General features: G+C 39.9%; 1 long non-coding RNA gene across 1 annotated transcript; it reads right to left on the bottom strand.

Annotated features, from left to right (window-relative positions):
- Window positions 1–76: 76 nt before the first annotated feature.
- LOC311256982 lies at window positions 77–18,237 on the bottom strand. The gene is made up of 5 exons (XR_014622546.1): window positions 17,917–18,237; window positions 17,153–17,200; window positions 16,851–16,923; window positions 2,555–2,627; window positions 77–386 (listed from the first exon to the last, which is right to left on the bottom strand). It is a non-coding gene; the product is annotated as an uncharacterized lncRNA (long non-coding RNA).
- Window positions 18,238–25,184: the final 6,947 nt, after the last annotated feature.

The raw sequence follows: 25,184 nt of genomic DNA on the forward strand, positions 1-25,184 counted from the left end.
ACATTATGTCACCACTGCTCTCCATACATCTGCGCTCTTAAACGGTAAAGAATTAGACCATTTCCTGTGAGCTGGTGATGTCATTGTGATACGACTGCAGGCCCAGTTTTAGGGCTTTCTGTGTGTGTGTGTGTGTGTGTGTGTGTGTGTGTGTCAGGACTGACGGGGGGACTGTAAGTCATCTCACACAGGAAAAGCCCCGGGCCCAGCCCTCGCGATGACACCGGAGCCCTCGCCAACTGGGCTTGGAGCAGGAGAAGGTATGTAAATCACTCGTCCAAAGGTTCACGCTTGCCAGCCGTGTTTCCTGGGAAGGACGAGGTTCTGGACCAGGACTGGAAATCTGATGTGGGCCCATCGAAACCATGTGTTGCTCAACCTCCACTCTGTCAATACAGAGGGAATGTCTCAGAGAGAAGGTCAGCAGTTTCCTCATTGCCAGGAGGGACGCCTGAAACCAGCTCTGCACAGATCAGCAGGACTCAGACAGACCTGGTTCAGGTACAGTGAAGTGATACCTGGTTCAGGTACAGTCGGGTGTCTGTAGACCTGGTTCAGATACAGTCGGGTGTCCATAGACCTGGTTCAGGTACAGTCGGGCCGTAGACCTGGTTCAGGCACAGTCGGGCCGTAGACCTGGTTCAGGCACAGTTGGGCCGTAGTCCTGATTCAGGTACAGTCTGGTGTCTGTAGACCTGGTTCAGGTACAGTCGGGTGTCCGTAGACCTGGTTCAGGTACAGTCGGGTGTCCGTAGACCTGGTTCAGGTACAGTCGGGTGTCCGTAGACCTGGTTCAGGTACAGTCGGGTGTCCGTAGACCTGGTACAGGTACAGTCGGGTGTCTGTAGACCTGGTTCAGGTACAGTCTGGTGTCTGTAGACCTGGTTCAGGTACAGTCGGGTGTCCGTAGACCTGGTTCAGGTACAGTCGGGTGTCCGTAGACCTGGTACAGGTACAGTCGGGTGTCCGTAGACCTGGTACAGGTACAGTCGGGTGTCTGTAGACCTGGTTCAGGTACAGTCGGGTGTCCGTAGACCTAGTTCAGGTGCAGTATTTCAATTGTGGAGAATTTGCACTTTCTCAAAAAAAATTCAAAGTCAAACATTAAATAACTTTATCTTCCAAAGCAACGTATGGGACAAAAATATATTGACATATACTAAAAATATAAAGTGATATATAATAAAATACATTTTGATGTATAAGGAAGAAGTTAACATATACTTGACAACACATGCTGATATAGTGCTTCAAGACTATATTACAAAATACATTGGTAAAATACGCTGGTATGCATTTATTACTTAAAACATATTTTGCATGTTACTAGATAATCTATTTTTAGAAAATATATGGTAAATTTGTTTTGCAATATATAAAAATGGCAATAATTCACATATTTCTCTTTATATGGTGAATATGTCATCTGATATATTAAATAATATGTGCATTTGTTAAGTTTATATATATGTCAATATATATGAAGAGGATACTTCTTGCCAGAAATAATGAAACAGAATGTTAATGTATTAGATCCACATGTATGAAAAATTCAGAATAGATATCAGATTTTCTGTTTTCCGGCTTTATGCATCACAGTGAATATCTTGGATTTTGGACTGTTGGTTGGACAAAACAAGAACTTTGACGACGTAAAACAATTTATTGAGAACATTTTTATCTCGTATAAACCTCCATATATTTTCCTCTGCAGGAGCAGATTTGAGATTTTTCACCTGAAGAATAAATCAGTGAATTCTGTTTATTTTACAACATCGACGGCGTTTATAACCTCCTGCTGAGTTAATGTTTTTACACTGCGTGATACATCTGTAAGGAAAACACACGGCTGTGACAGGTGTTACCTGCTCAGTGTCTGTCAGGTTCTACTGTTGGTTTCACACTTAAAGTGAATCCAGGAGAGAAAACGTTCCATAACTGACTTTAGTTTCAGCTGCTGCTAAATGAGACGTTCCTGATGGAGAACGTGTCTAAACGGACGTGTAACCATTCACTGTTTAATGTGATATTGGAGCACTAAATGTGGATTAATCTGAAAATAGTCCCAACAAATGCACCATCTATTCCTGTTTGTTTGCTGCGGTTATTTTAAAATGATCCTATATTTGTGGGTTGTTTTTAAAGATTCTTCAGCAGGAACCAACAGGCTAAGCATGGAGAGAATAACACCTGAGTTATTCCTTAAAGTGTTTTTAAAAAAATGCATGCACGCAGGGCTGCCATACATTTTTTAATAATAATAATAATAATAATAATAATAATACATTTTATTTAATAGGCGCCTTTCTGTCACTCAAGGACACCTTACAGTAAATAAAAGACAATGCACAGTACACAATAGAATAAAATAAGTTAAAAATAAAAATAAAATAAATAAATAAAAAAGAAAGCCACAAAAGTACACAAGAGTGTACTTTTGAATAATATCAAGATAGTTTTGGTTAAACTGAATGTCTAAATGGCTCCTCTCAAAGGGTTTAACTTTAGTTTTATGCTGGTAGTTGCTTTGAAACTACCTACATTCATCACAAACCTCAGATGGTGTTCGATTCCTCCACGCTGCTTCAGACAGACGGAGAAAGCTGCAGAAACTTCCCTCCATCAATCTGTTGAGGAAGAATTCAACAAACTTCAGACTGATGTGAACACAGGATGTGAAAATTTACATTTGTCTCTCGAACAAACAAAAACATCTGAATGTTTTCAAAAGAATTAATTATGAAGTTTTGAAACTGTCACAGTTCGGTTGACGTTCAGGCCCCAAAACTACTTGGTTAGGTTTCAGAAAAGGTCTCACACACTGGGTTGAAATAACTATATTCACTTACGTTACACAAGTCATGTACTTACGTATGTAATATAATTAAAAAACAAATCACTCTTGACTCTTGGTCACAAACATAAGATGAACCCCGGTCACCAGAAGTCAAGTCCTGAGTATGACACATCCAACTGCTCAATAACCCACCACTTGAACTTATCTCGCTCTTTATATGACTGGGTGTCAAACTCAGTCTCTTCACTTAGTCTCAACTTCCTTCCTCTCTCCTGAAGTTATAGCGACCAAATGAAACACAGCGTTACCTTGAGGAAACGTGTGGATATCCCTGGTTTGAACATCGTTGGAAACATTAGGGAAAATGTAAGAACACAACTCAACAACATGTAGAACAAAGGACATTTGAGGCAGTTTATCTAATCTGAAAAAAACAATCCGTAGAAAAGATTTTTTCATTCTGGGTTCAGTTTGCCACAAAAACATTATGTCTCATTGAGTCTCTGCATGTTCAAATTTACTGTCAACTGTTCAGGAAACATAAAATAAACATACAGAAAATACAAGACGCATTATATAGAAAATGTCCTGCACATATAGAGTAGTGTCGACCACACATTCCTCACACACTTATACCTGGCATGTTGCCATTTTGGTACCACAACACCCTGCAGCATAAATCCACCTCATTTGCCTTCATGCATTTAGTACGATATGGGCCACACACACTCACTCAGGTAGGAAACAGCCTAATAAATACAGAGGCGAGTGGAGACTGTTTCTCCTCCCATTAAACACACCATCAGATCCTTTAACAGTTCCTATTAACAGTGTTCGCTCTGTGCAGGAATAAAGAAAACGTCCTTTACGTGTGTTTTCATTTCCCCCTCCTCGTCCTCCTCCTCCTCACCTCCTCGGAGATCGGCGAGATGTTTTCAGAGGACAGACTTTGTGCACAACACCTCCCGGAGAGGACAAAAAGGCGAAGCACCAGAGTACACTTTACACCTGCTTCCCTTCTTCATCTGTCTTCATTTTTCTGGAGGAGGCAGGATGTTTGGCTTGGCTGCGACCTGCACCATGACTTAATCCCTGGGTGCTATTGTTAAATTTTTCGAAGCAAAAAATAATGAAAACCAAATGCGGCCGAGGGACCCCGGTTCAGGTTTCAGGGCCTGCGCTTTAACAACGTTATGTTTCCAGCACGTCGAGGCCAAATAACTCACTTATGTTTCCCTTGTAATATTACGCCAAACATGAGATCTTTACTTTGTCAAATCTGGTAAGTATCAAACCAACTGTATCAATAGGAAAACAGTTTTAATAAGCATTCCCAGGCGAGGGCTGAGGAACACCTCTCACCTGGAAGCTATTAGAGCCGACAGGAAATGGAGGCAGAGATCGAGTGCTTCCCAATAATGTGTGTCCCCCCGGAGAGAGGAAATATGTAGATTCATCATAAAACATATCTGAGAGCTTGGACTGTAACGCAGGAGAGAAAATCAGCAAAGACAGCTGGGCACCTCCAGCCCTCCAAGATAATATCGCACAAACATCTGTGGATGCAGCGTGCAGATAGCGTTTCATCGCTCATGTCGTAGCATCTCTCCTGACAGTCAAACTGTAAACACCTTCTCCAGATGGACCCACATTGTATGGAAGATCAATGTTGCCAAGAGGAGAACAATTCAGAGGAAAGGAGGAAAAACATTCAAACTGACAGCAAAGTCAAAATTGTGATTTACTGAATTACTGCAGAATACTGGATGTTCACTCAAATGTCATTTTAATTTGTCGAAATTATGGTTAAAGGAACAAAATAAAAATGTGGGAATCTGAATGAGGTGATATTTTAAAATATGAGATATTCGGTCAAATATTTGACTCGTTATCGCAGAGTTTTGAGAAAAAATAACAATTTTCTTACAAAGTCAAAATTCTGAGATACTAAATGTAAATTTAGAATTACTCAAACTTTTGACTGAGTCGAATGATGAAATAGTAAAGGTGCAATGTGTAAGAATTGGCCAATTTGTTTAAATTACAGCATTTTTTAGCATTTCATCAGCGTGACCGCTAACTGCTGCTTACTGTAGCTGCTGTTAGCCAGTTAGCTCAGCTAGCAGTCTTATTAGCTGATTCTGGCCGGACTGGGAACTCAGAACACCGGGGGAGTGTTGGTGTTTATTACTATCCGACTATCACCTCTGGAGGTAAAAAGTGGCTACAGGCTAGCTGGTTAGCATGCAACCTTCAAGACATACGACGTCTTAACACAACGTCAACACTGTTACTTTAAATTCTGTTGATAATGTTAGCTCATTTTTAAAAATTTTAATTCCTACATATTGCACCTTTAACGTTTACATTCAAAATAAAGAATTTACCTAAAACACTGACTTTAATTGTTTTAATTATATTCACATTTTATTACATAAATTCAGTCTTAAGTGTCATATTTGAGAGGTTTTCATATTTTCTATCATGTTAAACCAATGTGAACAAATTAGATAACTGATTAAATAAAATAAATGAACATTTATACATACATCTTTTTATTACATTTCATAAAGTTAAAGGGATCTTCCACATAAATATATTGTGTGATATCTTTTGGTTATTCTGTCTCCTGTAATAAATCACACATTGACTCAATATGAAAACTTTGCATGAATTAACTTATGTTAAAAAAATTAGATGGCAAACTTAAATGAAATCAAAATACTAAATACTAAAGCAAATAATTTTTGAGCGCAAGGTAACCAAGTCAAACTTTTGAGTTACTTTATTTGGACCTTTTCTCAGTTCTGCAGCTGTTCTTTATGTGTCTTGTACAAAGAAATGTGCTGAGAGTTGGCTTCACTGGTAAAGCTGGATTTATGGCATCATTTTTGGGGTGGGGGGGGGCACTGTTCAGGGTGGGGACACTATATTAATGTTGATATGTATGTGACTATGATATATTGTCTTGCTGCAGTATGTAGGTTTAAAAGATGCAGTAAAAGCTACAACAGTTTGATGACAGAAAACCTAAACAGTCATGTTAAAAGGATATAACTGACGTGACAAAATGTAAAGTTTAAATTAAGATACAGTCAAAGCTTATGATGACTTATTTTGTAATGTTATGTATCTATCTTTTGACTTCTGTCTCATGAAATTATAAATCTGACACTTATCTTTCTATTCTTGGCAGGTCTGGGCTTCCATACCTTTCTGTTGGCCACTCGGCCTTTTTGACTGATGTGTTTATTTTGCGTCCTTCACATCACCGTCCATTAAAGTCCATCTACGGCAGTCAGGGTGAATCTTCTTCGTCTCCATTGAAATTCCTGAAGCGGAGCGATCATCATCAGGACGGTCTCAGAGGCCGAAATCAGTGTTAATAAATCAATCCCCGGCCTGGGTGAGCTCTCCATCGCTCCCTCAGCTGCTTGCTAAACAAATGGATTCAGCATGTTTAATGAGGGTGGGGGGAGGAGGAGGTAACTAATACCTTTAATGATCTCAGCAGACCAAAAATACCTGGCACCTGCCCAGAGCGAGCGGTCGGGGAGATGTTTTGGACAGCGGCACCGCGGCAGTCATGGATGAAGATGCTCTGGTAGTTTGGCAGATTTACGGCCGAGCGCTGGAAATGCCGCCCCCCCCACCACCCCCCATATGGAAAAGGCCATGAATTAGGAGGGCGGTGAAACAGGCCACACACTGAAATCACAGGCCTGCTGAACCCTCGGTGGTACGACATGTTAAATGGTGTCTGGGGTAACTGCAGTGATGACACGGGCAGATGATGATTCAGAAGCAGGACATCGTTTCTGTTTGTTGTTCGGAAAAACTCACTAAAACTTTAAAACCCTGCTGCTCTCCTGTTACTGTGGGTTTCTGAGGCCTTTCAAAATAAAAGTAGGGGGCAAACTGATTTTCAATGTTTACACTAAATAATCACATTTAAAAAAATAAGTAAACTGGATTTTTTTAGAGCTTTTAACTACCTGAACCTTAACTACACCTTCAAACTAATGTGGCAACAACAGATATTAGATTTACACTCTGAGAACCTATATTATCTTTTAAAAGGAATTATATCTCATGTTGGAAACTTAACTTGGGGGTTACTTTGATGAACCAACCAAATATTCAAAATCTAAACAGCTGTTTAGGATTTGTAGGATTTGTCCCATAACATCGTCTCCTTATTAGCACTTTAATATCTCGAGCTACACATTACAACAGCCCTGCTGCAATGAACATGTGCTTCCACAAACTTCTCTCATAATTAACATATTTCAGCATCAAAATGAGCAGAAATGTAAAAGATTCAAGACATTAACTTTACTGTTGTTGAAGTGACCTAACATAGAAGGTAAACAACAGAAAAAATGCTCACCTTTGAAGGAAAAGTCAAGAACAGGAAACAGGAAGTAAAGGTAGAAGAAGTAGACTTCAAGAAATAAGACAAGAAAATAAGACTATACTAGGAAGGTGTCCAAATCCTCCATAAAAACACATTACATCCCCTTAACTTTCATTAATAAATAAATATAAAAGTAGGGACATTTAAGGAAAAGTTCGAATAGTAATAGTAATAGTAATAGTAATAGTGTGGCCTTCAAAATAAAAGATGCTGCCTAATCGGTTTCTTTACAGAAAATAAAAAAACAACAATGGTCAACACTCGCCCCCGCCCCCCAACACCCACACACTTCAGCTGCTGTAAATTATATAAAATGTTCCTGGTGGGTTTGAGACATGACGACACTGAACATCAGCGTTTCACACTCTCTCTCTCTATATTCTGTAAAAAACATTATAAATACAGGAAAGTTTCAAACCCCTTAAAGGAAGATCTTGTATTTACCAGTAGAGAGACCCTGCAGTTATTTGTTCAACAGTAGCTGGATGTTATGTGTTTGCTCTGCTCTTCCTGTTTAGATGAACCACTTGGTCTTCAGGGTAAATGTGTTTGCTTTTAAATGATTACGCTTCAAGTGATGATAACTGGGTCAGAATTCAGCGTAGGAGTGATTGAGAACGGATCGCTGTCCCACAAGAGTCCGCCCGAGCTTCCTAAGATGTCTCCGGAGGACAGACGATTATGTATAGAGGCTTCAAGCAACATCACAGAGGGCACAAATGGATTCTGGGGGCAACTGGCTGCTGTCCATTATCCACTCAAAGATGGCCTCTACAAAGAATCTTGCTCGCTATAAGTAGTTGATTAGATAATACGGACATCAAGCGCATGTAAAAGACTCATCGTTCTGTGATTTCAGGCTTTCCATTACTGACAACAGGCGATGTCCTTCAACGCCAAGGACCGTTTACGGCAGCACCAAGAGCCTCCACAGGGACCAGCAAGGTCAGAACCTGCTGGCTGCACTGTAAGGCTGTTTGGATGTACATTACCTTTAATGCACAACTCCACATCACCTGGGGGAAGTCCCAGTGCTGTTTGTAAATGCAACAGTGGGTTGCATTGCAGATAGCTGCACATTTTTTAACCTCTACCCCCTCTGCAGTCAGCTGCCGTCAGTGGGTGGATCATGTTGGCTGAATACATGGAAGAAAAGCTCTGGTCCGAGCTGATACATCTGGGATTTCTCAGGTTTAAGCGAGGAGAAGATTCAAGGCTGATTCTGATATTCTTTAATGTTAAATTACCTTTTAAGGTAAAAAACTAAATAGGTCAAGTTTAAACTTAACATTCTCTGCTAGAATTAATTTGCAGTAGGTTTTAAACACAATTCTGACGATCACATGAGGAAAGCTACCTGAATTTGTCCTTTCTTAGGTCAGGTATGCATATCGCTGGTACACATGCTGTGTTGGGAACATTGATGTACCGCTGGTCTTTTTGGGAGTCACAGGCAATCTATGCTGTCGTTTAGGTACGAGGATGTGTCACTCCTGCATGTCCAAATTTATCAAAATGCACACAGTGTTAAATTAAATGTAGAAAGTTTCTACACATCAATACATCAACCACATACACAAGATAAGATCCACATCACTTTCACTATCACCAAAGTTCATCGAGGTTATAGTTTGTTTAAAAAGCCAAAAGCCGACGGAATAAAAGTAATAAAATAATCTGAATCTGTTCGTGCTGCTCTTAGGGAGACTAAACCTCCGTCCTGACGGAAGCACCTGGAACTCAACGTAGTTAGCCATTAGCTCTGTTAGCAAAACATAATGCAGAAAAATACAATCTATAGAGTTTACTACGTCTTCTGATTTTTCTTAGCTCTCGTTACTAGCGCTGATACAGCACTGTGGAGACAGATGACTATGGTGAAGGCATGAGAAGATGCGCTCTGTTGTACTCAGCGCTCTGTTCAGTTTGTTATTTGCTAAGCTTTAGTTATACATATTATACACATACATAAATCACTTTTTTGTCCCAGGATTACCTCTGTTTGTCTCTCACACATTTCTGTCTTCTTTGGGGATGATGGGATGCTGTTAGTCTCTGCAGCATACTGAGAGTTTTTACAATAAAACACTCCACTTCAGCTGTACCTTCATTAAAGATTTTTAAAAAGATTTGTAATAAAATAAGTTATTTAAGCTCTATAACTTTATATTGTGCCATGTGAATATTATCGGTGTGCTGTGAGGAAGCAGACATGTTATTTTTCCATGTTGACTCTCACATGAGCTGTGCCCACAGAGTTTCCAAACATTACCTCATGATGAGAAGAAAAGTGCTGCTTTGATTTAAGAGATAGCAGACGAGCTGCAGTTGCATCACAGACTTATTAAGGCTGTGGATGTACAGCCGCATAGATTTACACCACATCAGACCACTTTTACAAGACAGTTGATGAGATTCAAGTATCCTCCTTCATACAGCGCCGTATAAATATTTACCTGCAGTGCGTCTGATTCCATCTGTCCGGCGCTGGTGCTGCCCTCATATATTTCCCACTGGGAACTGTGAAGATGTAGCAGAGATCCGGGCTGACCGAGACTCTTATTAAAACAATGAAGCTCATAATTATCCTGGAATTCCAAAGCAGTGCTATAGTCGTAATGAGGCCACACAGGAGCCGGCTTATAAAGAATGAATGTAATAAATAAGCCATTAGATGGGCAGTAAAAAGAGGAGGATATAAAAAAAAGACAACAACGCTGAAATGAGTTCAGACAGGTCTTGTTGTCTCTTGATGAGCACTTGGAGAAGTTTCTATTTTCGACCTTTAATGGTGTTTGTTTTTGAGTCAGAACCTGTTTTAAAAATCAGTCCTGGTACTTGAAAAACCTTCATTTCACATCACAAAATCCTGCTGATGAACATTTACATGTTTCCTCTTGTGACATTCAAGTCAAAAGATAAGAAAATGTTTCCTCTAATAAACAATTTTAAATATTTGTTTTAATGAATCATAGAGAGTCAGTGCGCTCTCTGAAGTCCCTCATTTAATATTAACAATACATTTGTTGTTTGTTTGTTACTTAACATATATGGAAATCAAAGTCATCCCTGTTTGTGTTCACAAGTAATGCTGATCTGTTTTAACATATTCAAATGTTTTATTTTATTGTTAATATCAAGTTTTTTATTATTAAAGCAGCTACAAGGAATGTTCATTTTTTTATTCCAGCGCCCCCTGTGTACAGAAGCTGTATGAGCACTTGGTGTCATAACGATCTTTATCTCACTTGTGGAAGTGCAAAAGACGCAACATATTTTTTTTGCTGTTTGCAGGACGCATGGCGATGAGGTAATTAATTTATGGACGGTGAAACAAACTAAACCTTGTTTTAGTGTCGTGCCACCAGACTACAGAGCAGCTTCTCTTTCTTTAATTCATCCTCAGCATTCTGCCATAAAAAACATTTTTAATTTCATCACTTACCAAACTGGATAAGTTGGAATCTGACTCTGTGACGGGCATTAATAATAACGTAACAGACCAAAAATACAATGAATTTCACTTTGACATGTGAACTTTGAAACTTATATCAGTAACTTAGCTTAGCGGCTATTTATCGGCTAGCTTTTTCTATCTTTGACATGGCTCAAAGAAACTGCTTTTCCCAAATCAACCAGAAAAGCCATCTTAATAACGTTGGTCTTGTATAAAGTGAATCACCATGATAAAAACAGAAGTCACGTCTGAGTAGAACTGGCAGTTGTTTTGTATTACAGAGAAATGGAAATGGACTAACTTGTTTATTTCTGTTGTCATCGTCAGCTGTGACTGTAATGTTAAAAGATATACAGTTAAACATTTCTGCTGTGTCTATTTCATGTACTATATTGCTTCACTAGCGTCTTTGATATTTACACAACAGCAACATTTTATGCTGACTCCAGTTTGGTTATTTTCCAGCAGATAATTGAGGTCTCTAACCTAACTCATGTGAAAGTGTTATTATTGAAATATAAAAGCATCAAACATGCATTTCAGATTAATTAGCTGTGTACACTCTAAAATAACACAATGAAAAAGACAGTTAAATTGTTTGTAAGCTGATGCATGAAGCAGCAGTTTTCTACCTGGAGGTTATTGTAAGCAATCATTATGATTCTGTCTATTTTCAGCATGAGGTCGCTCAGAAGTTGTTTTGTCCCGCAGAAACTGAGATTATGAAAATGCTAACACACAGGTAGCAGAAGGAGAGGACAGAGTCCACTGATACCAACTATACACAGTGAGACAGAAGAGCAGCAACATATGAACTAAATTAAATTAAGATGTGTTATGAGGTTTATTTGCTGCCTTTTGAGAAACATTCGTCTTGAAGATTGTCAAATATTTGACAACAATATAGAACCTTTTCTACTTTTATCTTTTAACCGTGTGTATTTGTCAAATCATGGTGTCTGCTGCTGATAGTTTATGATGTTTCCTCGTGTGCCTTTGTGAATTACTTTGAGAAGGAGGAATACTGATATTCAAAATGTTTTCTCTGATAAACTATTTAAAATATTTGTCTTTACCCACCAAAGAGACCGTGTGTCTCCTGCTGCTGCTGTTTATTATTTATCACGAACATTAAACCCCCTGTAGAGCGAACAGTAGCCAGCTCCGTTACCCCAAATACCCGTCAAATCCAACAAGGCCTTCACAGCTCCATCACGGCGGTGAAAGGCAGTGAAAATTGTCCTTTTTTTAATGGCTGCTTTGAAGTAAAAAGAATTATCATATCGCTGGAAGTATTAAAGTTCCCCAGAAGGAACCCTACAGTTTTATTAGTTTTACGGCTGCTGTCTTTTTACACATTTGACCGCCTTCCTGGAGCAAGTATAACACCAAAGTTAATGGCTAACGGAGAGAAAGTCAAAGGGAAAACTTGGCTGATTATAGCTATAACTCCTGCAGATACTAATTACCAGTGGCTGTAAAATAAGTCAAACTGGTCATCCTAATGAGTCCACCAGAGACCGATTGTTAAACTCCATTAAAAAGATCTATTTTCCTTCTCCTTTTTTTATTTGTGTTTCTTCCCGGCTCCACTGTCAGCGTCATCTTATCAGGAGGAACCAAACAAACTCCTGTTTTAAAGGTCATGACGCTGCAGCCTCCCAAATACAGTAATTAATGCAAAATTAAGCCCGAAATAAACATTAAAAATGGTTTCTCATGGTGTCTTAGAAGAAAAATCCTCTTCATTAAACGCTCTGTGTGGAGACAAAGTCTGTCTTCAGGTGAGTCATATTTGACCTTAACAGTACAGGTAGAGAACAGAGTCTAGATGTGGGTCAGACTAAATCAAAAACTCTCTAAAACTTTATTTTTAGTGCAGTGGAAGAAAAAATAAAAATACAATGTCACTATTAAAGCACAAGTTACATTTTCCCTTATGCTTCAGTGAATATATACAAATACCGTAATCATTTTTATTTTTCCCTTCCTCTACATGTACACTGTTCGTCTGCTGCTACACATCAGACGTTTCTCCTTCATAAAATAACTAATATGAGTGACTGTAGCTCTCATGTTATCGACCGTTATGCTTTTACAGGGAACCAGAAAAATACAAATCTTAGTCTCAAAGTCGAGAATAACCAGTGATGGAGTGTAACTAACTACAATTTATTCAAATACTGTAGTTTTGTTTGGAGGTACTTTGCTCCAGTATTTCCATTTCCTGCTCCTGAATACTTTCACTCACTTAGCAAACAAAAACAAAAACACTGATAATCGTAAAAATGCTGAATATCGGCCCCAATATTCGGTCTGCACCTTGACAATATCACACACTCAAAACCTTCAAACCTCACTAATAAAACTCAACAAATAACGGGAATAATAATATAAACAGACTCATCAGTTTTGTCTTGATGTGTCCTAGTACCCACATGTGATCATCACATGATCCATCTCAAGCAATGCTACAGTCTACCAGCCAGACTTAAAGCTCATTTCTGCTCAGATTCACATATGGATACGTAAGGAGCCCTCTCTGTACTCTGCCATTATTTCATCCATATTTGTGCACATTTTCTGCCAGCCTACGAGTGCGGAGGAAACGGAGCAGTAACAATGAAAATCCTGTAGCCAATAGTTCAAGTGAGACGACTACAGGACACAACTAAGAAGTTTGAACAATGGCGGACAGGTTCTGGAGTTTGATGTTGATATTCACCACCGTCTACAGCACTGCCTCCATTTTTGCCTTTTTCTTAACATACATAATCACAACACTCCCTCACCGACGTCATGTTTGTTGTCAGAAACTCTCGACTCTGAACTGCCCTCTACTGGAGGTATTGCTTATCATCCACACCAACATAAAGGAAGCATGTAGTGGGCAGTTAACGGTTACATCATTTGAGATGAACATAACGTATGTTTTTGGTTGTAAAAGAGGCTTAAAGGAAAGCTTAGTCAAAGAGCAGTTCATATCAAACATATGCTGCAGTTTGATATTTAAAAAACAAAATTAGGGCTCAAACTCTGTTAATATGAATACTTTCAAATATATATATTACCATTAATTATATGTCAAAATATGCAGCATTGTGAATAAGTGCACATAGTTTGTTTGCGTGTCAACTCGATGATGAGGAGAAAGTTGGCTGTGTGGAAACAAAGGTTCGGTTTGTGTTGACAAGAAATTGACATTCAACATATAGTTCAGTGGTGTTCTTACATAACGTAAAGGCAGCTCCAAACAGATAACGACAGTGAGCATACGGACAGAACAGTATCCATCTATAGGAGTCTGTAAGGAGACAGTAAAGGCTCCATATGAGCCTGCAGACAGCAGCCCTCCTGCACGTACGTATTCAGCATTGTATGGTGATGAAAGGCGGATCATCGGGGAGCGAGCGGCTGTTATTTTGGCACGGCTCTCCTAATGTTGCTCGCAGCTCTATATATGCCATCCATCGCCTGAGCATCCAGGGACTCCCGGGGCTGCTAAAACCCTGCAGGGTGGGTAGAATCTAATAAAACGCACTTGACGTTTTAATTGCATTTTCCTCATCAAGGAGTAATCTGCAAGATGGTTGTGGCATTTCTGTTGAGACCAATAAGGCTGATATTATGATCAGTCATTTCTTTGATAAACACGCCGACGCCCGAACTCTCGATTGTGTGAGGAATATTGAGCAAAACGAAGACGCTCGCTCTCGCTTGCATCATTTCATTTGATGCGTTCTTGGACGTCCTGTGTTTTTTGGTAAATATTGTCTTATGCAATATCTGTGTGTTTCTGTGGGCCTCCGACTGTCAGAGCGCTCAGACGCAATGTGGTGAAAGTGGTTTGTGTCTGACAGCTGCTCGAACATGTTGTAAACAGAGTAAACAGTGATTCTGGACTCGGTGCAGGTTTCTGAGTTTAGTTCAGGCTGCAGAGCGAGCGCTGCGTCCCTGCAGTGTGACAGTCTGATAATGTGGCCCATAATGGCTTTCAATTAACACACTCAAGAACTCTGCATGTTCAAAACACTCATGATCGCTCTGTGTGTGTGTCTGTGTGTGTGTGTGTGACTCTGATGAAACTAAAAGGTTCCTTCCACTTCATCACAGTTTAACTCACTTCATTTCCTCCTATACAATATTTATTTTTCCAGTATATGATGAAGTCTTATGAGTCGTTATGGCTCCATACATAAATATAACTATTAAGGTTAAACTGTTCCTCCATGATTGTTTCGTTCAGTGTTTTACAGCCGAGGCAGACCACCTGTCCTCAACACTCCTTTATGAAATAAAACATTAACCTTCAGGGAGAAGAGCCGAGGAGCTGTTTAACACAGCAGATGTTATGTATTTAATAAATGTGGATGATCTTTATCCCATTAATGACTGAACTGGTCGTGAGACACGATGCTTCAGATTCTGGGGAGTTTAATACCTCGGCCTTACGAAACTTTATTTTTACACACTATAAATCAGTGTGACTGAGAAGGATGTCTGAAACAAGTATCTAGGTCTGTCCAGTCCGGTTGTGTTTGTTCTCTTTGTTCTGTACTCTCATTTCTTGCAAAAGAGATCCACATCTCTTGGCTCACACTTATTTTCTGCTATTATTCAGAATATGACAATATTCAGACTTTGATACAGGTCATGTAAACAGCATTCTGTTTGGATATTCCAGTATTCTGTCGATATTATTCTTGTTTTAGGAGCATTATCTGGACATGTGTACAGCACATTCTGAACATCGCCTCATTTCTTGTTTTTACGACCTCTTCCTGTTTACGCTTCGCTCTGTGTGTTGCCTAGCCGACAGTTTTCATGGCTGTGGTAGAGATTCTGCTCATGTCCAAAAGAAAAGCCCACGTTTCTGGTCGCATTTAGCAACACACCTACTTTTAAACATGATGAAAGACTTATTACATAAATGTAGAACTTTTCAAGAAGGTGTTTGAGAGAAGGAGGCTGTGTTTGCATGGTCCACCACCAGCGGATCACTTAGAATAAACTTTTTTAACACATCCATATTTTGACGTGATAAACGACATGTTAGGGCCCATTAATCAATAATCCACCACCTGCATGTAAACAGGAATATCAATACATTATTCATTTTTATTAGCCATGTAAACAGCTCAGGAGGAATGTTGTCTTTTTCAGGATAAAAACCAGAATATTTTGTGCAAGTACACAAAGAGATAACTTGGTTAAATAAAGATTACACCTATAATAAGTATTTATTTGCACTCTTAACTGTATTTGATAGGTTATAGTAGAGATTAAGGTTGAAGGAGCACTTAGCTGAAACAAGTATGAGGGACAAAAATGCATCCATTTTAGTGATGAAGGAAAATCTTCACTGAGTAGCTGACTGAAGTTTATGAAAACTAAATATTTATATTTATATCGAAAGTACAATTCTGAAAATAATTTTCAGATACACAATAAATGTTGAAACTTCTGATCACCCCAGATCAATTTTAGGCTTAAAGCAACAACTTCTGCTTAGTCCCACACAGTACAGATGATTTAATTGGTTAAAGAAGCAGTCTGTAGTTTTGTTATAGAAATGTTAATGAGCAGAGAAAGATCCTCATTGGCTGATTTTTTTTCTGCCTAAACAAACTAAATAATCAAACTCTCTTTGTTTTCATGACTGAATAAACAAACAGGACAACACAATTTATACTGTTTTAGTTTGTTTATATGTGGCGGACCCTGCCACCTTTCTAGCTTCAAACAGTGTTCTGGGACCTTATTTTCCTCTGAGAACAGCTGGTTTATTCACTGATGGAAACAGTTTGTATTATTAAACCATTAATATCGTAGTTGAGTTTGAATTTCTTTTGCAAAACTACGTAGTGCCCCTTTAAACAGATACAAAGAGAGATGATGGTGTACTCGTGTATCTCTACTTCAGCTGCATGTGAGTGAATGCACACTGGAGTCATTCAGACATGTTGGCCTGTGTTACTTAAACAAACTGGAGGTCAAACAAACGTGTCCACTGAGAAGTCACAATGTTCAAGCCACAACAAAACAGTACAACGTAGATGAAATCAGGAAGCAGACCTCAGTGTCACTGCATAGACTCAACAAACTACTATATCCGAGAAACAAACGCTAAAGAATTCAGAGCTGTTCCCCATCCTTATTTAATTATTATCAACACCCACCTGTTACGTCGTCTCTTCAAGCTTGATCTTCTCTTCACCATCACTGACATCATGTCTGGATATCTGGAACTTTCTGAAAAAAACACAGCAACACATTCATTTTAACAAATCCACCCACTGCTACATTTTATTTTCATAAGCATTAAGATCTGTGTATGATACGACTTTATTGACCATTCACATATGAGATCTCTCATTGGTTGTCTGTCTTTGAAAGAATACTTGGTGGTTAAATACAGAGAACTTATTTCCCTGGATCAGCTGCACTATGACTGTAAATGTAATAAATAAAGTTCAATTACCTTCAAACTACTTCTCCACTGTGGGCAGCTTCAGTCAGGAGAGTCTTTCTACGCACACAAAAACACAGCGTAAGGTTGTACACAGTGGTGTAAGGTAACTAAATACATTTCCTAAAGTACTGTACTTAAGTACATCAAATCTATACTTGAGCATTTCCATTTGATGCAACTTTACACTTCTCCACATCTCAGAGGTAAATACTGTACTTTTCACTCCACTACATCTATCTGACAGCTTTAGTTAATAGTTACTTTACAGCTTATTATTAATATTGTTGTATTTCCATATCCTCCCTGTCCAGTGAAAACCATATATCTCCAAAATTGCTGGGTTTTTTTCTGATAAAGCTGAAGGGACAGAGCTCCTTTATGAGTTGAAACAATTCTCTTGTTTCTTCAGCCAAACAAACCATCTGCAAAGTCACTGAATCATCTGAAAAACACATTGAAGCTGAAAACAGGGCTGTTTTTCTAAGCTCATGAAAAGTGGACATTCTTGACATAATTGGTTATGACTGGACACAGATGATATGAAAGTTTGAGTTAAACTGTAGAATTGGATGGATGTTTCGTATGTGTTGAGAAAATTCTCCTCCATCTAAATAAACTCTTTAAAACCCCTTTTGGATTAGCTGGAAACTTATCAAGGAGATGAGCTCAGCTTTAAACATGTACAGCAGTAAAATGACACAAACAGGGAACAGATTACTGCATAATGAGAACTTTTACTTTGAGTATTTTAAGTACACTTTGCTGATACTTACATATTGTGACTGAAGGAAGGTTTTGAATGCAGGACTGTATCTTGTAGTGAAGTACTCTCACACAGTGGTGTTAGCATGATATACTGAGGTAGGCCCAATATGGCGGCGACATTGACGCACCATGTCGCGGGAAACGCGGCTCTACAGCGGGAAGCTGTTAGCAACGCTGTGCTAACACCAGGAGCACCTGCTTCTTCCTGCTGTTTATCAGTAATGGCTGCCGTGACAAAGTCCGTCACCTCCATGGACCTGTCACTACTTACCTCTGGTAGTCCTGCCTCTGTCTCTGCCCTGTTTCTGCCCCGCGGGTCAAAGTTATTAATGTTCGTCTGTTTAACGCGCCATTACATTTGTTTTGCGCCTGTCGTCTTCAATCATGTCTGCACATGCGCAGTAAAATGGAATAGTCCAATGTAGTGGGGACTGAAGGGGGGGGGGGCTCAAAAACACTCGTAATGAATTAAGCATTGTGACGCGATTTTAACGCATGGATTTTAAGGAAAACATAATTAATTACTTAAAAGTAAAAGAAAACTTTCTTAACATGGGTTTATGAGACGTGTTATGAGGCCCAGGGTAATAACCAACCTTTGCCTAATGATAAGTTCACCTCTGTACAACCAGACTACAGACTGATGTATAAATATGTGAGACTCAGTTCATCCTCAGCAATACACCATGAAACATAGTTTTCATTTCATGATTTACCTCAAATAAGTCGGATTTCAACATTAATTTCTGGTGATGGTCTCTTTTCAACCGTTTAAAATGTGGATAACAACAACAACGCATCACAAAACACAAATTTGTGTAATAATTTAGATAATATGTTGATTTTGGGGGGGGCTCATGTTAGTAACATACTTTTTATTTTTCAACCCCCACCACAATCTTTTCCTAAACTTAACCAATCTGCATCTATCACCTGGAAGGTTTCTCAGCACGCTTTATTTTGAAAGTCTAAGCAGAAGTTTCATATTTGATGCATCAGTTGATACCAGGTCGAGTCCTAATACAGATCGGACTTAATAAATTGTTTTGAGATTTTAGATACAAACGTAGATGTGATGTTGCTGTTCTCTCAGCAACATCACATCTACGTTGTCCGTGAAAATATTTTTAATCTTTGTAAAATAAAGGGATAATCTTTTTATCATGTTTCAGACGGAGCTTCACAGTTTCTGGTTTACTGTCTATTTGTTTCCAATAATGCAACACATCATGGACATATTATTATTATTATTATTATTATTATTATTATTAAACTTTTGGAACATACAAAAGTGAAAAAAACATTCAACCTAGATGAAGACAAAGACAAATAAGATAGAATAAGGGGGATTTCTATATAATCTTCTTTAATAGATCTAAAAATATAAAGAATAGGCTAATAACTTGAATTTATTTGGCACATAAAATAATAACACAAAGCGAAGGGAAGGATCCAAGATAAGGATCATATTTAAAAAACAGCCAGAAATGAGAAACATTCATTTTACTTGCACTCTTGCGAGTTAATTTGAGAAAAACAGCTTAAAATCATTTATGAACTGATCAAAGGAGGGTTGATGTTTACCCCTGAGTAAACCCTTTAATCATGTCAGAGACAGATGAGTTCAGATTATTCATATAAAAACAATGTGAGAGATGTCGATAACGTTTAGTGATGAACATTTTTTATATCTGAGATACAGGACATGAAGACACATGTGGTATCTACGGTGCGTACAGGACAGAGGCTGGATCTAAAAAGTGAAACAGTGGATCAGTTTGTACTGAAACCAAACAGTGAGCTGTGACCTGCTGCAGACTGAAACCTCCACCCACATGTGCTCCATCCTGCTGCTGTTCTCTGAGCAGATAAATTACTGTCAGGACTGAGATATGACTGCATGTGCAGCTGCTCCGTTAATACGAGCCAATCTGAAAAACCCCGCCAGCCTCATTGTTTATCAATTAAGTCATTCTTCACGTCTGTTTCAATCTATTTTCTAACGATCTGATCCGGATCTGTTCCCTTTGACCGCTGCTGATCCAAAGAAAACATGGCCGCTCGTCTGTTGTTGGCTGAGGGGTTAAAGCGTTCGAGTCTCGGCGCTCCCTCATGGCTTTAAGTGCTGCAGAAAGAGGAGTAATTGGAACTAGTGAGCTATAGCTACAAACAATCTCCCTCTTCTCCCTGAGATTCAAATTTACAGTTTGAATGGCAGAAGAAGAAGGAAAAAAAAGATCTTTCAATTACGCCTTTTCTCTTTTCCCCCCACATTTAAATTGGAAGTGATCTCAGAGGAAATAGTTATCATTTTAATGACGGTCTCCATTCATTAAAACTCTCATTCTTCCTCTCTTTGCCCTCCTCTCCTGTGGATTGGAAGCAGATTCTTACAAAAGCCCCGCTTCAATTACCTCCGAGTTAACCCGCCCTCCACGTTCACATGCGGGGGCCCCTCGTCCCCCGATGTGTGGCCCTGAGCGCCCGGCCTCGTCTGGCCCCGCTGCTGCTGCTAACAGGAGAAACCTGAACTCTCAGCTTCACCCTGCTGTCTGACAGACTGGCATCCGTCATGTGTCGTTCACCGAGTCCTGGTGTTCGTCACGAACCAACACGTGGAGGTCGGATGTGAAACAGGAGGTCAGATTACTGCCGATCACTCACAGGCTGGTTCAGAGCGTCGCCGTGGTTACACAAACTTTCCTCCATACTGTGTGTTTTATTGCTCGACAGTCATGTTTTTTTTGTCCTCCTCGCTAACATCTCTGTCAACACACACGAGGAGCTGATCAACATATTGATTCTCAACTGACTCCAGTAAACAGTATTTTGCCCCGGGTTTTACCTCTCAGGCGACACAGGCGAAGCCAGTTTATTTGTATTTTAACAACAAGGCAATTAAATGTCGTTTACATCAGATGAAAGTAAATGAGACTGGTTTTACTTTCAACATGAAATATTCAACACATCACATCAACACAGGGTAAAGAAAAAAACGTGGTTTGGTTTAATTAATTATGATACACATACGTAGCTTACATAACTACGTCAGTAAGTTCAAATAACTCACCATTGAGTTGTTGCTCTTTTAACAACTTCACCTGACTTCCTCCTTTGCTACCGTAATAATCACTACAGCCACTAGAGGTCGTCGCCACATAAGAAGCTGCTTTCACAGTCGATCTATAGAGCCATTTTTCTGATGAGGACGGGCTGTAAGTATGACTGAGAGTGGGCGATCTTACAATCAGGATACATGATCTGAATTAGAATTAGAATTTAAATTCTCAGTTTTATGTCCTGTACATTACAACCAGACTTAGAATAGCCTATGAATTTTCCCATTTGCACCATTAATAGACAATATTGCATAAAAATTTTTACATATTACAGTATGTCACTCAGGAGCAACGAAAAGTAATTTGTCCAACCAGCAAAGGCATCTACGTAATTGGCTACATCACTCTGTTTGTCTTTGACTTCCTGGATATAAAATGACCCGAATCTTCTGCGTTGTGGACTCCAGTAGAGTCTTCTGCCGACTAGGAGGATAACTTCCAGTTTAACCTCCACAATTTGAATAGGAATAGAATAATTTGAACCAATTCTGATAGTTAAACGAGTCATTTCACTGGGTTTGTGACGCTCAGAAAACATGATGTAATTACACAGTTTGGCCTTTATGTCGATCTGGCTTCAAATCCTGGTGCTGTTCTGGTGCTGTTGGTTTTCACATCAATGAGGTTCTGTGAAGTTTAGAAACTGAAGTAACCGGATGTTTAATACTGCAATCTTAACGATTCACCTGGAAAATAGATTGTGGACGCCCGTTAAGATCGATCACATTCTGAAGTCTTCAGATCAAATCTTTTATCTTTTTCTCTTCTGTTTCTTTCCTTTTGTTTCCTTCCTGAACTGATCTGAATCCAAGAAAATCCCCCAAACTGGAAAACCGAATGCTTGTCTCTTCACATTACTTTGACAAAACTATAGTTTAAAAATCTTTGTAATGAGTTTTACTGAAAGCTGAAAAGTTCTGCATAAATAAAATACTTTAAATTATTTCCTTCCTTTCTTCCACCTTATTTGGACTCTGTCTTTCCTTCCTTGTTTCCTTCCTTCCTTCCCTTTTCTTGTCCTTCCCTTTGTTGTTTTCCATCTTCCTTTGTTTTTCTTATTTCATTTACTCTCCATCCTTCATCACTCCTGTTATCTTCCACCTCTCAATCAGACTGTGACTTCCTCAGTTTGTACCAGAGTACTTCACTCGTGGTATTTATACTTGAATATGAAGTATTTGTGTGTTTTCTCGCCGCTGGCAGCTAAACGATGTGAACGGGCCCCCGACTACAATTATGATGAAATCAAAGCAATTTGGTTGTTTCTTTTTGTTGGAGTGTCTCATTAATACGAGATAAAGCGAGACATCAAAGAGAATCCACAAACACTGCAGACGATCTACATTCATTTGTTTCTCTAAATCTCCTCCAAAAAGAAAGCGCTCCAGCTAATTGCAGATTTTTTTGATCCGCCGCTCATTTGCATGTCGGGAAGTGTCGGTGTGTTTCTGCGAGTGGAGACAGACTGCTTCCTCTCACCTGAGGGCCAACAGCGTTACACCTTTTAAAACGGCAGAAACAACATTTGATCAGGGACTAATCACGATTTTCTCTGAACAACACTTTTAATATTTCAGGCTCCTTCTCCTCCGGATGCAAATGAGCGCGGCATTAATCGTATCGCACATTAGGAAGTCAGAGCACAGCCGAGTGTTTTTCAGCCTTTTTTCATTGTGTAATTAGGGCCCAAATGTTAATGAATTATGCTAATTCCTAACAATTAGCATATAATATTGGAGACAATCAACAATTAGCATATGCTGTGTTGAAGACAATCAGAAGCTGCTGCAGTCCCACGCCGACGCTCGGCCTGATGTATAGAAGCAGGCCAGCGAGCATGCCAGGGCCATCTGATTACATGCAGAATCAGCATGCTAATTACTGCAGCCTCCCCCGCCTCACCCCGCTGTACTGCAGCCCCACAGGGGGAGGAGAGGGGAGGAGGGGGAGGTGGACAACATGGAGCACCCTCACCCTGTCAGAGCCACCCTGGATCCCGAAGCACAGAAGAAGAGGAGCCGACGCTGCACCGTGTCTTCATCAGGTGAAGTAGTGATGTTTCCAGATGTTTCAGAAAAGTTTGTTAACACGATTCACGACACACAAAGGTCACAGGAAGCTCGTCACTGATTGGTTTGTCTTGGAGACGTTTGCTCACCCTGAAGGAAGCAGGAACAAAAGTTTGAGTTTTCATGTGGTTCTCTCTGCTGTCACAGTCTCTGATTTTGGAAGTTTATGATCCTTCCAGGTTTTGTTCATCAACATAATCTCCACAGATGAACACCACTTTGTAATGTTTGCAGTGTAAATTAAATCTGTAGCAGTAAAAAGCTAATGTTAGGCTGTAGGCTGTAAATGTTCCTGTGTCAGATGATCTTTAACTGTGATCTGTTGGCAGGTGACGACAGAGTTTAACAATGTCAGCGTCTGATTTGAGACTAAATTAAACATTATATTAAGATAATGAGTGTCTTGACTCTCTCCAGCTGCTGGTCTTCAGGAAGTCTCGCTCATGTTTTACCTCAGAAGTCTTTACTCGATATTAAAAAACACATTTCAACAAAAAGCAGCAAGTCGAGGAACTATTGATTGCAGTTTTTGGAGCAAGCTTTTGGTATATTTGATGAAACAGATGATTTTTAAAGCAGAAAAAAAGGAGTCTGGAGATAATTGCTAACAGTGTCTATATACTGAGGCGTGTCAGACCCTGAAGCTGCAAAACTAACAGACAGAATAATTCTACTGTGAACAGCTTTGTGTAAAAGCTTTTTAACAGCAAATCTGACCTCAGAACAGTTCACATTATAGACAGAAAACCAACATCTCTGAGCTGCCTGAAAATCCATCCGATTATTGATCAATCAGGTTGTTAACGAGGAGTCGTGACGTCAAACAACAAGTGAAGGTGAAATTGAGCCCAAACGCAGACACATAGGTGAAGACAAGCACTTAAATACACAAGGCTGATTAACTGAAGACAAGTGAGGAGTGAAAATGGTGGGAAAACAGACAAAGGGAGGAAATTAAAAGCAAAACATGACACATGAGCACATAACTTCAAAATAATACAGGAAATACCCAAACCAAAACCAAAAACTATGACTGGATTCATTCAGAGCTTCACTTAAATGATCCACAGCCACAGTTTTGATGTCATGACGTCTGTTTGTTGTGTTGTAGAGCATGTTTAGCATGCTAACCAGCTAGCCACCGCAAAGCTCCCGTGGACACCAAAACCTCCTTGGTGCTACCCAGTCCACTAACTGAGCTAACTAGCTAATGGACGCTACAGTTAGCAGTTACTCTGGTGAAATGCTGCCCCCTGTTTACATTCTTCTGTACTGCACCTTTAACTTCATTTGATTTGTTTGTAGATTGTAAAGATAATAACTTATGTATCAGTGTGATAGTTGGATTCAAGTCGTGTCTCATGCAAAATCCAAAGTCTCACCACATTAACTTGTCTAATTTTTAGTGAAAATGTCTCTGAATATAAAACACAGATAACATTCAGTGAGCAGAATCTCATTTCCTCTTCCTCTCAGTCTTTCCTTCAGAGCTGCTCAGTCGCTGATCTCACAGACGTTGCTGAAGAATTTTAATCGTTTGGACGTCGACGTGTTTGCTTGACTTTCCTGTGCAGGTTCCCAGGGAGCCAGGCTCGGGGCCCCGGGCCCCCGCGCAGCACCTTGCTCCCTACTCCCTGCTCCCTGCTCCCGGCTTCAGCTGGCTGCAGGCCCGCAGGCAGGGCGTGGAGCCGGGCCCCGGGTCCTGGATATCCATTTGGAACTCATTAAAGATCTCCAACGGACATGGGGCCCCGGTTCCCACATCCTCCAGGGACCTCGCACTGTCTGAGCTCATTTACACAGTGTCCTCTCCCACTGACAGCCTCTAATTCGCATTTGAATTTAGGTCACATTGATCTGGGCCTCCGTCCAAAGCCCGGTCCCCGAGGAGCCCGACCAGCCAACAAGCAGCCAGGCAGAGAGAGGAAGCTCCTTACTGTTCACCCTCCTCCTCCTCCTCCTCCCCCTCCTCCTCACCCCAGCCCTCCCCTCTCGCCGTGGTCGGGCGGCGGCATGGAGAGGCTTCAGCCCTGAAACAGGCTGCAGCGCCGCGGGTCAGGACGTCTGTGTGGCGGTGGTGGTGGACGG

The sequence above is a fragment of the Pagrus pagrus genome (genome assembly GCF_965226575.1).
Source record: "Pagrus pagrus genome assembly, chromosome: 5".
NCBI lineage: Eukaryota > Metazoa > Chordata > Actinopteri > Spariformes > Sparidae > Pagrus > Pagrus pagrus.